This window comes from Dermacentor silvarum, chromosome 7, assembly GCF_013339745.2.
Source record: "Dermacentor silvarum isolate Dsil-2018 chromosome 7, BIME_Dsil_1.4, whole genome shotgun sequence".
Lineage (NCBI taxonomy): Eukaryota > Metazoa > Arthropoda > Arachnida > Ixodida > Ixodidae > Dermacentor > Dermacentor silvarum.
The window spans coordinates 59,090,395-59,106,448 of record NC_051160.1 but is presented as its reverse complement, the minus strand read 5'-3'; positions in this window follow the sequence as shown (position 1 = coordinate 59,106,448).

The window sequence follows — 16,054 nt, the reverse complement described above, 5'->3', positions numbered from 1 at the left end:
GGACGCTTCACAACGCGACCGGCCCCGAAAAACAGCCGCCATGAAAATAAACGGACGTGACATCATTGGTTATAGCGGACGTGACGTCATGGGTCGCACCAAACGTTTTGGGCACCTTTTGTTTGCTGCGACCGGGTCGCAGCAGTCACGGCCTTTGAAATTTAGTGGGCTATGAGACCTTAACCTGTTTAACGATTGTGCTGAATATTGTTGCTGTAGCACAAATTTCCATTTTTACCGTTTGCCTCAAATGTGAAGTTTTGACGAAAATGAACACTATTTAAAAATCAAAATTAAAAAAAACCATCGTTAATTTTTCTCAAAATTTCGTAAACAGCTGTCCACAGACACTGGAACAAGAACATTAAAAAACATCTTGCATTATTTTGTTTTTAATGACAATATATCTGGTAGAAATGAGATCTTCGCCGGGATGCAGCAAGGTGCTAAGAAATAGGGAAATCGGGGTAAAAAGAACGTCCATTAGCCTCTGACATGCCTAAACTTGGCCATGATTGTGACAAAAGGGCAGTTTGGTAAACTAGTATCATGATTGCAAGCACGCAGTTCTCGAATGCCTAACTTTCTGACGTAAATTGTGCTACTGGGCCATCATTCGCGCCCATATTTTGTTAGTGCTTTCAGATGATGCTCTTCTAAATATCGTCTCTTTTGAACGAGTTGGCAGAGTGTAGTAGAATGGGGAGTGGGTCCGTGGGAGGCGGTGGCAAACAGGTGGTAAAGCGAAATACGTTGAAAGTTGCTGGCGGTGTGGCCGCCGCCTTAAGAGGAAGCTTTAGCTCGGGTGCTCCGATCTAAATACATGTAAAACGAGAATTCGTTTTTCTCAGCAACCACTGCACCACATTTGATGACGTTTGTTGCAGTTAAAATAAAAGTGAAACTCTAGTGGCTGTTGGTTGCGATTTTTTAATTTAAGTCGTCAACTGTTTAATAAAATTGACAAAATAGCAGAGCTTCAGAAAACAAAACTATCAAATTTACAACTCTAACTCAGCAATGAAACATGATATCACAATCTTGTAAAGTGCACCGAATAGTAAATCTAAAGTGTACAAAACTGCTATATTCTACATGGCTTTACAAAAGAAGAAGTAAATCTAAAGTGTACAAAATTGCTATATTCTACATGGCTTTAAAATAGACTGCTATTTTGTGTGTAGAACTTGTGCAAAATCCTTGTAAACAATGTAACAAATTCACGTAAGAAATAAATTGGCATATCAATTTTGTCTGCTTTGAATGCTCTAATAGATGCCGTTCACACGTCTGCGATATCTTTTATATAGGTGCAGAGCTACGAATTTGTAAACTTCGTGCTTCTATTTTTTTTTTTTCAAACTTAGCAATGCTTGAAAATTCTAGTTAAATAATGCAGGCCAGAAATCGACATTTCGCGTCCGACAGTCACTAGAATTTACCTTTCTCTCTCATGTGCAACAAATTTAAGTAAAATCGGCCCAGTGGTTATCTCAGAAAATCGTTTCTGCGTTTTACATGTATTTGAATAGACGGCATCGGAGTTGGGCCCGAGCTAAAGCTTCCTCTTAAGAGCAAGCTTTATTAGATTCGCTTCATTAGATCTGCGTGATCTGGCCCTCTGGATCACTTGGTCTTATTGAAAATGTGGGAAGAGGAAGAGCCGCCATTACTGCAGCGCTTCGTAAACTGAGGACGCGTTCTCAGCACGCTATCATCCTTTCGGATTTGCCAGCGGTGCTCCAACAGTTATCCCGTGCATTGTATGGCAGCAAGTTCGGCCGACAGTCATCGATGTTGGCTAAGGAGCTCAGCAATAGGCATTTCATTCTCAAGTTTCAGTGGATACCACCACATGTTGGACTTGCAGGCAATGATGCAGCAGATTAAATTAAGAGTGCCAATGAATCACCCCTTATATAAAGACTTCAGAGCACTTTGAATATCCCCTCACCATCCAGGAGTGATTTTAGCACTTTGGATATCACCTCACCATCCAGGAGTGGTTTAAGGAATCCGCCACGCAGAAGCTATACGCTGTTTCATAGAGTAAGAACTAGTTGTGCGAACCCCCCACTCCCTCCTTGTTAATGCGGAACAGTTCACCTGTGCCTGCCAATACTTCAATAAAAACAGAAACGCTCTACTTGAGGCTTGGCACAGAAGACAATTTCCTTAAGAGTACGCGGAACAGGTAATGTTTTCCAAAACACAGAAGTTTCTGAGGAAGTGTCGGGCCTCTTTCCACCTATTCAACCCCCTTTTTAAAGAGGCGGTAGAAGAGAGCAACCGCTGGCACTATCTGCAAGCTAAATCAGCCCTAACCAACACGATCGTTTGAGGCAAACTGTAACAGTTTGAGGCAAACTGTAAAATAGGAAATTTGTGATACAGCAACAATATTCAGCACAATTGTTAAACAGGTTAAGGTCTCATATCCCACCAAATTTCAAAAGGCTACATGTATTAGTTTGGTAGATAAAAATTCGTTAATATAGCAAAATTTGAAAAGTGTAGCAAATTAAGAATTTTTTCTAAAACACTTCCGTTTTGCTCACAAGCCTCAAACAACACTTCATGACTCTTCTTTACGTATACGTTTTACACAAGAAAATGCATTCTTTGTAGCCTTAATATTTTGTATTTCACATTGTTGTGAATTTGCGAGAATGCCCGGTGCATGAAAATTGCGCCTGAAACCCGAACAATTTCGATATTTTTTTTCTCCTAAAGTATCCATTTGTCAAAGAAGGCAAGTTCACTTTCGTACTACCGAGTGATATGCGCACAGAATATAAAATATTGAATGAAATCTAAAATATGAATTTTTGGACCCGTGTTGATCTCTCGTGGAATCACCCTACGGGATCGGCCCACTCACCCCATGGGGTGGGTAAAATCATAATAAAAAATCAGACCTAAATACTATCATTACACAGCTCACAAAAGAGCCAGAGCTCTAGTTGGAGCACGGCTTCGTATTTTGGTGCCGCGTTCTTGCCTGCTCCCACCGCCCCGGTAGACGCGGTTCTCGCACGCGAGTGCATATATGGTCAAAGGGCTGTTCCAATGCGAAACGCATACAACAGTTGCATGCGCACCAGGTATGTCCGCGACAACGCTATATATTTATTACTCGAGATTTTCGCCACAAATTTGCCCCCCGTAATATTTGCAAAGCTCTGCCACTGGACGCCGAAGCTCTGCGGGAAAGCCACTTTCAGGAGGCGTAGGCTATATTTGTATTGCACTGCCTACGGGATCGGCCCATTCACCCCATGAGGTGGGTAAAATCATAATAAAAAATCAGACCTAAATACTATCATTACACAGCTCACAAAAGAGCCAGAGCTCTAATTGGAGCACGGCTTCGTATTTTGGTGCCGCGTTCTTGCCTGCTCCCACCGCCCCGGTGGACGCGGTTCTCGCACGCGAGTGCATATATGGTCAAAGGGCTGTTCCAATGCGAAACGCATACAACAGTTGCATGCGCACCAGGTATGTCCGCGACAACGCTATATATTTATTACTCGAGATTTTCGCCACAAATTTGCCCCCCGTAATATTTGCAAAGCTCTGCCACTGGACGCCGAAGCTCTGCGGGAAAGCCACTTTCAGGAGGCGTAGGCTATATTTGTATTGCACTGCCTACGGGATCGGCCCATTCACCCCATGGGGTGGGTAAAATCATAAAAAATCAGACCTAAATACTATCATTACACAGCTCACAAAAGAGCCAGAGCTCTAATTGGAGCACGGCTTCGTATTTTGGTGCCGCGTTCTTGCCTGCTCCCACCGCCCCGGTGGACGCGGTTCTCGCACGCGAGTGCATATATGGTCAAAGGGCTGTTCCAATGCGAAACGCATACAACAGTTGCATGCGCACCAGGTATGTCCGCGACAACGCTATATATTTATTACTCGAGATTTTCGCCACAAATTTGCCCCCCGTAATATTTGCAAAGCTCTGCCACTGGACGCCGAAGCTCTGCGGGAAAGCCATTTTCAGGAGGCGTAGGCTATATTTGTATTGCACTGCCTACGGGATCGGCCCATTCACCCCATGGGGTGGGTAAAATCATAAAAAATCAGACCTAAATACTATCATTACACAGCTCACAAAAGAGCCAGAGCTCTAATTGGAGCACGGCTTCGTATTTTGGTGCCGCGTTCTTGCCTGCTCCCACCGCCCCGGTGGACGCGGTTCTCGCACGCGAGTGCATATATGGTCAAAGGGCTGTTCCAATGCGAAACGCATACAACAGTTGCATGCGCACCAGGTATGTCCGCGACAACGCTATATATTTATTACTCGAGATTTTCGCCACAAATTTGCCCCCCGTAATATTTGCAAAGCTCTGCCACTGGACGCCGAAGCTCTGCGGAAAAGCCACTTTCAGAAGGCGTAGGCTATATTTGTACACGTTAGAGTAGAAAAAAAAAGCCCCCGAAAGTAATTAAACAATTACTAAAATGTCTTAGTTTTACGTTAGTTTCCTCCCAACGTGTATTGACACTGCACAAATACAGTAAAAAGAACAAGCTGACCTGGCTGTAACCCTTCACAATTCGTTTATCTTCATTTAAAATTTTTCGTTTGTTATCTACCGTCGTTTTCGTGCGAAAGCACCAGCAACGACACTAAAATCTCGCTCGATGTGCGCGCTGGAGGGAGGTAATTTAATCCGTAATGTAATTTAAAATAAAGCTGCATATTATTCAGCCCTAAAAATAATGATAATGTGTTTTAATTGCAGAAAGAGGTGTATATGAGTCACATATCAAACAGATAATATCATATGCGTTTAACGGCCAAGAACTTCTATGTGAGAGAAATCAGAGATGGCACTAAGCGATGAAGAAATGGGCAGCAGCTCTTAAACCGCCTATAAAGGCCGCTTAAAAGCGCTTAAAAGAGAGAAAAATATATATTATATGAAAAAAAAAAAACTTGAAGGTCGTACTTGTAGATATGTGTGCAAATCTGCAGAAGGTTGGTTGTATAGGAAAGAGCAAATTAATGTTGATGTTTTCATCTGTTCGGAAATTGTCACATGCAGACCGCGTGCATTTTAATGTAATTCCCGCAAAATTTAAGTGCTTACAGATGCGTGGCCTGTTACAGCTTGTTTCGTGAATGAAGTATAACTGGCTATGTGTAATTATTTATGAAAGAAGTGATTGAACTACAGGGATCGTTACCGAGTAAACAAAGTTATCTATAAATTACAAAATTAGTAAAAATGTAATTGATTACCATTATTTCACATGTGATTCGTTACGTGCCAGTCTGGCACAGGCAGATTGACAGAAGAGGAATGAAGTTTGAGGGTATTTGCTGGGATATTTGGTGTCCGCACGGCTTCACTGTGCAAACGCAGCCTGTGAAACGAAAGCCTGTAGCTCATTTATTCGTTCTATCGGCACACTTTAGACCATCACAAAGTACGGAAAACGCAACAACACGATCACTGTACTAAAGCGAAAGCCTTAAGTTATATGTCTCGTTTTGAGGTGACCTTGACAAAGTGGAGCCAAAATTAGGACAAAAAATCGGTAAAAAATATGTACAAAAATCGATAACTCAATAAGACCATCACAAACCCCATGACATTATATATCAATCGATAGGTAATTACATGAGGAAATCAAATAACGATAAATGATCATAATAGTCGTTAAATTAAGTATGATAATGAGCGTGACAAAGCGGGTAAATCAGTAGAAAAAAACCCCAAAGTGGCAAAGAATCGAGAATTAGTGATGGTAATGGATGCAAGTATGGTTATGATAGTAACGATAATGATAGTAGAATACAATAACGACTCAATAATGAGCATGACCTGACAAAAAAATGACAGTGACTCAGCGAAAAAATGATTAACACTCAAAAACCACTGGAATGGGTTCGGACGTGGGTACTAAGTGAAGGAAACACTAAAGGATGATGGTAGAAGTCATGAGCATGACTCAGCAAAATTACAATGACTCCAGCGATAAAAGATTAACACTCAAAAACCAATGGTATGGGTTCGGATGTGGTAATAAGTAAAAAAAAATATAGGTTATAAAATTGACCAGTCCAAATATGCCGCTTATTCACAATAACGTGAAAGCCGACATAAGCATCTGTATACATTGGTAGAATATTCTCACAAGGTCGACGCATTCAAAACACTCTTTTTCCCATCTGCAATACGGAAATGGAACCAATTAGATCGCGATATAACAAGCGCTAACACTCTGTCTGAGTTCCGCACGAAAGTAGAGGCACTAACTTTAAATTGACGACCAGCATGTTTACCCATTTGAACAAGCTGACTGTCTCAGCTTGACGGATATATATACGTATTTTTATTAATTTGATTGCCTTTCTTTTGTGTGGTTTTTTTTTTTCGGAGAACATTTTTTCCCTCATGTATGTTACTGTATAAAGTGTCGCAAATCACGCGCGTAAATGTGTGTGGAATATGTATGTTGCAATTGCATATTCCCACGCATATATGTAAATATATATATATATATATATATATATATATATATATATATATATATATATATATATATATATATATAAATCATTTTTATTGTACAATGTACCCTCAATATGCCCACCTATTATGCTCTCGAACGAGAGCGGCAGTATTGTAAATAAATAAATAAATACAAAAGTGAAGGAAAATGCTAAAGGTTGATGCGTAGTATATTTCCAAGCTTTCGATTGTGATCTATCGTTCCAAGAAATAAGAAATTGTCCATTAGTTGTGCCACTCCGTGAGCGCGTTCCAAACTTGTTGACGTAGCAGGGACCCTTTTTGAGCTTGACGGAACAAAGGCGGCGCCAAGATTTTTCTTGGCGCCGCCTTTGTTTTCCTGTTGCTGCAAGCTGCCAATGCGGCGGCCTGCATGCTTGTCAAACTGTTCTCGCAGATTTTTTCTGCTCGCCTCCCGTACACTGTCGCGTACACCTTGACATGATGCTTGTACAACCTTATTATTAGTGGGGCTACGAGGGAATTCGAGAATACCTCAAACATTACTTCATCTTTATGCTGTATACGCAAAGCGATTGCCGTATACACAAAAGGCAGACGCACATTTCCCGGACTTGCAGCTAGAGATACGAAGTGCGGAAAAAAAAACGGGAAAATTCCGGGAAAAAACAGGGTTTTTTCCGTTTTTTTTTTTTTTTTTTCGGCGCAGTTGGCAAAATTGGCCAAAATTTCCGAGGGGGAAAAACGTACAGAAATAAAACTTGGGCAACACCCAGCGTTGAACGTGAAAGGGAAACGCAGACCGCGAAACCGAAACGTCGCACATGATACCGAAACAGCAAACGACGGCTGACCACTCACCATCGATATCACATAATGTCAGCTCCAGCGGCAGCGTGGCTTCGTCATTCGGGTGCGGTTTCGCACGTTTTGGTGCCCGTTATTGTTCAATTTTGACTTTCCCTCGTGCACTTGTGCTACCTGTGGCGGAAGTCCGCATATGAAGCCGTGCGGAATCAGATTCTAAATGGTACGGCCAATTTCCGACGTGTGGGTGCACTTCACGGTCGGGGAGACATATTGATCCATGTTTTCATAGTCGAAGCTACGACAAAATAGCCACAGAAGAGACATTTCAGTGTTCTTTGCTTTAACTGCCGTAACAATTCTAAGAAGCCGCACCCGTCCACAGAGAACTGAACGCGTTCGCGGTGATGCTTCTGACTTGTCTTCGATTTGTTAAACCCTGCATTCGTTTGTGAAAAGGCAGAAAGCATTTCACTTCTGTTATTTACATAATCAGAGTTATGGCTTTTGACATTTCGCAATAAACTATTGACCGTATGCTCAAGAAACTTTGTTCTTTTCCATTTTTTCCAAAATTTCGGGAAAAAAAACGTGAAACAAACAGGTTTTTTTTTTTTTTCGATTGCTCAAAATTTCCGGAAATTTTGCATCTCTACTTGCAGCGGGCAGCAGGAACCCTCGTCCGAGGCTTTATTGTACATTGTGGCAGTAACCTATACATCTTTTCCGATGTAGAAGGGAAAGGGTTAGCAAAAATTAAATTTCTAAGCGTATACTCGGAACGCCCAGGAGGAAACATGGATGACAGCTGGGTGGGCAATGCGAAGGTACGTACACATGAAGATGTAAGTGCGTCAAGTAAGAAGGGTTATCAAATATGTGGAAAGTGTGGAGGTTGGGGAAAAAATATAGAACGCCCTGAACACTTGCGATCGATATGGGCTCACGCTTATGTAATAATTATAGTTTTGCCACATTATATCGTGATTAGTGACGCAGGAATCGGCGCCTGCGCGGTTAGACATCGCCCACGATCCAAATGGCTGTTTTTCGTCTGTGTCTGTGCCAGTTTGCGCTGCATATACCCGCCATGGCTACAGCCCAGTGGCTCCGGCATCGTTCTGCTGAGGTCGCGTGTTCGGCCGCATTTCGATGGGGACGGAATGCAAGAAACGCTCGTGTATCTCGTGCTTTTGGGTTCACATTAGAAAGCCCCGGATGGTTAAGATTATTTCGGAGTCTATATACGGCGTGCCTCGCAATCAGATCGTGGTTTTGGCACGTAGAACCCCAGACTTCAATTGTATTATGTTACCGTAGTCAAAATGCAAAACCAACAAGCCCAGCAGTCAAGTTGATCCTCCTAAATTATAGTCATTTCCTGCTCTTTTTTTTTTTTTTTTGTCGGTCTGCCACGTTGCGTTACAGATTATACATAGCCACTGTTTCCAAAATGACTTCGCGCGATCAGGCCTGCGGCGATCTGAATGTTATTTGATATTGCCGTTGAGGGCGGGAGTTGGCCGAAGTTGAGGAGAACTTGGAGGAATGAAGGTTTATTTACATTATGCACAGGAGTAGAGTAAGCAAAATAACAAATCATGCAGAAACTCCTCTCGAAGTTGTTTAAGTATTCGTAAGCATTGTGCCACTTGCTCATCTCCACGCAGCCCTTTGTCATTATCAGTGTTATGACACTTGATCCGGCCAGTACAAACGACAGCGCTGCGGCGACACGAACTGTTGCGCGGACGGCGGCGCCAGGTGCGCTGATGACGTCCCGATCAGCATAAGCCGTTATCGCTCTTTAGCGCCTTGTCCATACGTGTCGGACCATTATGAAAGGTGATCAAGGGACTCCGGCGGCGCCACGGACCGATCAAACGTACTCTGGCACCGCCGCGCGGATTGTATCTTGAAAGCGATCTGCGAAGCGGAATGTGAAAACTGCTGATAGCTCGCCGCTACGTTCGCGTTGAAGCGACAGGCTGGAGTCAATCTCTAAGTCTTAATCAATTTTCCCAACCAGACAGGTAATTCTGTCGAAATGTTTAGCTTCAAGCGGCAGGCAGCAACAAGGTAAAGTCTCTCGCCGCTGCGGGCTCTATCTTGAAAGCGATCGTCTTACGGGTCAGAGGGACGGACGAACACACCGATAATTTTTTCGTTGGGTAATCATAGAAATGCTTACGCATTTAACAGTGAAAGAGTCATCGTTACGTCCGGCAGCAAATCGCACGCGGCGACCCACGACAAGAAGAACGTCTCTCTCTTCTCGATCTTTCTCTGACCCCTTCAGTCCGTCGCGGTCCCGTCATTTTCAGCCAATCGTCGAGCCCGTACAGGTGTCGTAATTTTCATCCAATCGTCGAGGACCTTGCAGATGTCATCTTCGTCCAATCGTATATAGAGCCCGGGAAGTGGCGTCTCATGTTCGGCCAATGGGGACACTCCGAGGGCTCTCTTCTCCGATGGCTGCCTTGGTGCGGCGCTTCCTCCTCGCCTGGTAGGCGCTCAGAGCGCTGGAGGGGAGGGGTGGTTCTCGAACGACATTCCAGTGCAGCAAGGCAGCGTTTCATCTGACGGGGGTCAACGACCTCGAACCGTGCCGGCTTCCAGAGGTTTTTCGGGAAGCGTCACGTAGAAGGAGACAAAAGCTTCAAGCGCGGCACACGAGGGTGGGATCGCCAACCATTTTGACGGGTCCGGTAATATGGGGCGCGATCTTGTACGCGTTCCAAAATGGAACGGAGGCCGTCCGTTCCATCGAGCCGCACACGATTGGTCAATTTGAACCGTGACGATCAAATTGACCAATCGTGTGCGGCTCGATGGAACGGACCGCCTCCATTCCATTTTGGAACGCGTACAAGATCGCGCCCCTAGTTACCGGATCGCGCACCATAATTGGAATGGGACTAGTTCGAAGAACTTGACCGGTGCTAAATAATGGAACGTATCTAACAGTGACTCGCGCTTGCGCGTAAAGCGCGAGAGACACGGTGCGATTTTGCGTGCTATCTGTCGCACGACGCGCCGCATCGGCCGCCGCACTCAAGTTCTCAACATATTCTACCGCATGCGGCGCGTGCGGCAAAAAAAAAAAGAAAAAAGAAAAAAAAAAAAAGAGCGCCGGGACGATCGAAGCGCTTGCTCGCTGGCCCCGCCGGCTCCACCACGTGACCATGACGTACACGCTGGCGGCGCTGTCATTGGCTGCGGCCGCCCGACCGATCGGGCAGTCGTACGACTATATCCAACAGGTTGATCGCATGCGGCGCCGGCGATCCGGCGCCGCATGCGAACAACCTATCGCCGGCGCTGCATGCGACCAACTTTTGGATATAATCGCACGACTGCCCGGTCGGACGGCCGCAGCCAATGACAGCGCCGCCAGCGTGTACGTCATTGTCACGTGGTAGAGCCGGCAGGGCGGGGCCAGCGAGCAAGCGCTTCGATCGTCCCGGCGGGGTTTTTTTTTTTTTTTTTTTTTTTCTTCCTGGTCGAGACGCTGGTCTCTGCCGCTGACGGCGACACAAAAATCGGGTACACTTTGTTTCTGACACGAAATAACTTGAATGAAGTTAACTCAAAATTGTGCATGTTATAAAACGTTGCGCGAAGTAGTAAATCGTTGACGTGGTATCGATTCGGTAGCGGTCCAGCGGTAGCGAGCTGCGCGGGTTCCAGAAAAGGGAGGAGAGGCTACCCATATTTTGTGACATACTACAATAAACCTTCGGTTAATCTTCCATTCGGTCGGCATCGCGCGGAGCGCGATTGGGGGCGAACAATGGCCCCCCATTGTTTTGTTTTTCCTTGTTTTTCCGGTTCTCTTTTACGGTTGGCTGACGCGACCCGCAGTATTTCGCGGTTCTACACGTGTAGTTTCTGCTGTCAATTCTCAAATAATGCATTGAAGAAAAAGCAGAGGCCTACGTGGGCACTTGCAGATATATATGTCCATGAACTGAAATTCGGCTAGTTGGTAGACAGATTCGTCGGGGTGTCACCTGCGTGTTCTGTTTGGCGCCCATGACACCACGCGAGAGGCTTGCCACAGAATTATTGCGCTTATTCCGGGCGTGCATGTGTAGAATTTTTTTTTTGTTCAATGCACACGCAGGCACGCACACACACGGATGTGTGTGCGTGTGCGTGTGTGTGTGTGTGTGTGCGTGGGTTGGACACAACACAGAGACGAGCTCCTAGGACTCCTCGGAAAAGCATGCTTTAACAAGGAGGATGACCGTTTTTACGTGGCCGAAACAACACTTCGCTTAACTTCTGGCACTCATTGCAAAGGCGTGCAGTCACTTCGCATTAAATTATGTTATCGTCCTTATGCTATTTTGAGAAATGATTATATTTAAAAAAAAGGACCATAACATTTCGTTTACAAATTGATGCACTTCTATAACGTATGTTCATGACCTAGTTTGTAAATGAATTGGAAGACGAACAGCGCTAAATAAGAGACCAAATAAAAGCAGGACAGGTGTCTTCTTGTTTAGCCCCGTCTTTGGAGCTGTATATTTTTCCCATCACTTATGCAAGCCGCATCGTTTACAAACGCATATATGAACAACGTGGGCAGGTGGGCAGCAGCAGTCACGGCCGTCTGGTGTCGAGGTGGCGAAACGCTCTTCCTTTGTCCACAGTTTTTCGCCACCTTCGTTATTGACGCCATTTATCCCCCCTCCTGTCTCCTGTCGCACTCTTCAGCGTTCACCGGGTTGTTGAACGACGCAGCGGCCCCTGACATTCCTATATATTTCTCAAACGTCAGGTCAACGCTGCCCAACGCGCAGTAAAGGTATTTAGATACGTATAGACAACTTTTTAGTCGTTTAACATTTAGGCGCGCACCGACACGCTTAACATCGGTGGCTATATGTCGGTCGTAGAAGCTTTTAGCAAGTGTTCCTCCTGGGTGAAGTTCGCGGTGGAGCTCCAGCAAGCCCATTCCATTCCGTTTCTAGACCTTCGTATATACTCTTTAATGAAAGTGACCACATCTGGGGTGGTGCTTTTTATGCGTTTCCTATAGGCAAGCGACTCGAAATATCTTCGGAAAGCTTTTCTTCCGCAAAAGCGTGGTTGACGATTCGATCAAGTACCAGAAATGAGAAGCTCTTCGACGACACAAATTTAAGGCCTGGTGGGGAGCAACAATGTCCCCTATTTTTAAGCGCGCACTCGACCCCTCTTTCTGTGTGTGTGCAATTTCTTCTTGGCGCTGATCCCCCCCCCCCCCCCCCCCCCCCCGACAGTTATGGTTAGCACTATCCAAAATGAGGTAGAGACGCGCCTTGGGTGGGGCCGTAATGTTCTGCCGGGCAACACCTTTCTCGTAGGCTTTTATCTTGGAAAGCGGCGCATTGCTTGCGCCCCTTTGACACAAGAGTGTGGTCTTAAAGCGGTCCTAAACATTAGATTCAGGCAAAGGAGGGTTCTACAGCTGATTTTTTTTTTTTTCGGCTCTGTGTCCACGCCTAAAATATGATTGCAAGCATGCAGCCAGGTTATGCTACATGCTCCTCTCCTATCTACGGAGTGTCTCATCAGTGGCGCACTTTGTGTGCGCAACCGGTGAAAGGCACAACAAAGCAAGGGCTGGTCGTTCTCCGGATAACGATAACGTCATCATTCGTTCAACAAAGAAAAATGTGCGGTTGCGCGTCAGACAGCCTTTTGCGAGCTTGTCGATTTTCACTTCAATATCGCTCTCTCTCCGCTCCCGTAATCGCCATGCGCATGTCAGGGCCAAACGTGCCTGGACGGAGCAGCAACACGGATGAACTTGTGTGTTCGCTTCGAGAATGGCCTCGACACCGGCCGTGAACAAAGCTGAGGCCCCCAAAAAATTCTCGAAGCTTACTATATTGGTGTCATCATCAAAACTCGCTTAAAATGGATATGACATTCAAAGTCACCGACTAGAACTTGTAAATTGCAAGATGTGCCGTAAAGTAATTTGTTTAAAAGTCAATTAGAAATGGCTAATTAGTCGAATACTTATTTTGATTTCTCGCGCAAATAATGTCCGCCGCAGAGTAATTGAGCTCAAGAAGCAAAATTGTGCTACGTACCACAAGTGAGTTTTAATAAAAATTCCGGCAATAATTTTTAAAAATATAGTGCGCCGTATATTATATAGGTATATACGAAAGCTCGCATGCCGGTGCAGCACTATATTAACACGCATTTCTATCGCAGCGTGCAGGCTCGGCGTTAGCAGAGTTCAAGACGCCGAAAGAAGCCGCTCAACAGAACAGCAGACCTGCAACTGAACTTGCTACGAGGCCGCCTAGAGGACACAGGATCGAGTCCCGGCCGCGGATCCAGGCCGCATTCCAACGGGGGCAAAATGCAAAAACGCCCGTGTGCTAGTGCATTGGGTGCACGTTAGAGAGCCCCCGGTGGTCAAAATTAATCCCAAGTCCTCCTACTACTGCGTACCTCAAAATCATATGGTGGTTCTGGCCAGTAAAACCCCAGATATTCATTAATCTTATTCACGAGTTCGCCTAGAGTTTCGTAATTTTCAGCCCGCGAGATTTAGCAAATTTAGATTTATATGACCTGCTGTACGAACGCCGATGCGAATTAAAGTAGGCAACCACAATTAGTGGATCAAATGAGCGGCACCAAAGAAAATTACGCGCAAAGCGGCGTGCTCCCGAAAATGCAACCATGACCAGACAGACACCCACGAAGATCGCAATATTTTAGTAGTGCCGACCAGCAATCAATCGATTCGAAGCGTGACTGTATATAGTTCGACCGAATGCGCAGTACACATTCACCTCAATAAAGTTATTTCACTCACTCACACAGTCACCTCATCGTCACCAAACGCAAATGAAAAGAACAGGTGTGTCACACGCAACCAGTACAATACGAGTTGAAACGAAAACGTGCGAATTAGGGCGATAACGAAGGGGAATCGCATTCGAGGCGGGAATATTTTTGAACGGCGCTACCGCGCCAACCAGGTATTGAAGAATGATAAGCACGCCAAACAAATTATTTCGGCTACGCGAGTTCGCGTGATCGCAAACAATGCGCGAATGGCGGGCCAGTGGAAGAACAAGCGACGCAGTTTTATGTCGCCAAACAAGCGACACTGATTGAAGCCTTCGTTTCGGCATGCGAACAGCACCCGCTGTGAAAGCCTGTCGCGAGTAATTAACTCTCCTATATAATGTCCCATTATGTGCATATACAGGGACTAACTCTCCCGAACGCATTCCACGACAAATACAATACAATTGGAATACAATTAGGAATTAAAGTTCGTCTGTGCAGCACAGTATCTCGCACGTGTATCAGGGAAAAGGAGAAAAGCAAGAAAACGCCACAAATAGTCACTCAAAATGTGGGAAAAGGCATTCATTTATCGCTGAAAGTACATACATGGCTCAACGTTTAATTTGACACCACGGCAAGCTCACAGTATACCTTTCGAGCGCGTCGCGCAAACGTGACGTGCGCATGCAATGGACATTCGGGGTAACACTTTTCAAAAATAAGGCGCTTTCATGCGGTACTCACTTTTTTTCTTGTCGGCGAAGCACAGGCATCGACGAGGCAGGATCCGCTTTCCGTGTCAAAGAAGTGACGTCGCGTACTCCAAGGGTCAACAAGGGTCGTTAACGCATTCAAACCACAAAATGGAGAGCACGCTCTGCGAGTGTTCTGAATTAAAAACAACAATGGCGCCAGCCGACTTCACCGAGCAACCGGCGCCGCTTCCCGCCGTAAATGCTGATTCGCAATACGCCGACACGGCAACAATTTTGGTCTGCCGACTGATGACAGCAGTTTACAGGACGGAAAACAAACGCTGTCGCCAACAGTCGGCAGAAATCGGTACCATGTCGGCCTAGTGCGAATCAGAGACCTAAAAGATTGGAAGGGCAAGTTGGGAGAAAAAATTTACAAGGCAGAGCGAAGGCGAGCTCACGCAACGCCCTCTCTCGAAACTTTGGGTCACGTGATATTTCGAGGCGTCGAGATGCAGCCAGAGCCGTCGGGTATGGGGAAAGAGAGTGATCAAGGAGAAGGAAATGACGCTTGATTCTGCAGGAAGGTAGAAATGAAAGCCGTCTCTGAAATGAAAGGGACAAATGAAGGCAGTCTCTGAAATGCACCCCGCTTGCTACGTTAGCTCGGGAGCTCCCTTATAGATACATGGGAATGGTGAAATCGTTTTTCTCGGCAATCGCTGCACCGATTTCGATTACGTTTGGTGAATTCAAAATAAAATGTAAAATGTAGTACGCGTTAGAAGCAGATGTTCGGTTTATGCCATCACTGCCTTTAGAAAAAGCCTCGAAAATTGCTAAGAGTCAAGTCTCTGCGACATAGCAATACAAAACGATATCACAATTTTGTAAAGTGATAACACGTCTTAAGCGGACAGATTCAGTATGCGTGGCTCTGAGAGATCCCGCTAATTAGGGAATGTGATTTTTGCAGAACCGTTATAAACGTTATGACAACTTCACGTGGACTGCAAAATTATTACTATAGCAAAATTGTGCGCTTTAAGTGCTCCAATCTAGGTAGACAGTTGGCAGAATACCCCCCGCCATGCATCGGCTTTATGAGGCTGTACTGAGCTTCTGACCAACCGAGCTCAGTCCTGGTAACTGCAATATCATAGGTTTTGTGCAGAGTTACAAATTTGTTATATTTATTGCGAAATATGCCAAGTAAATATACTGAGAAAGTTCAACCAAAATGAA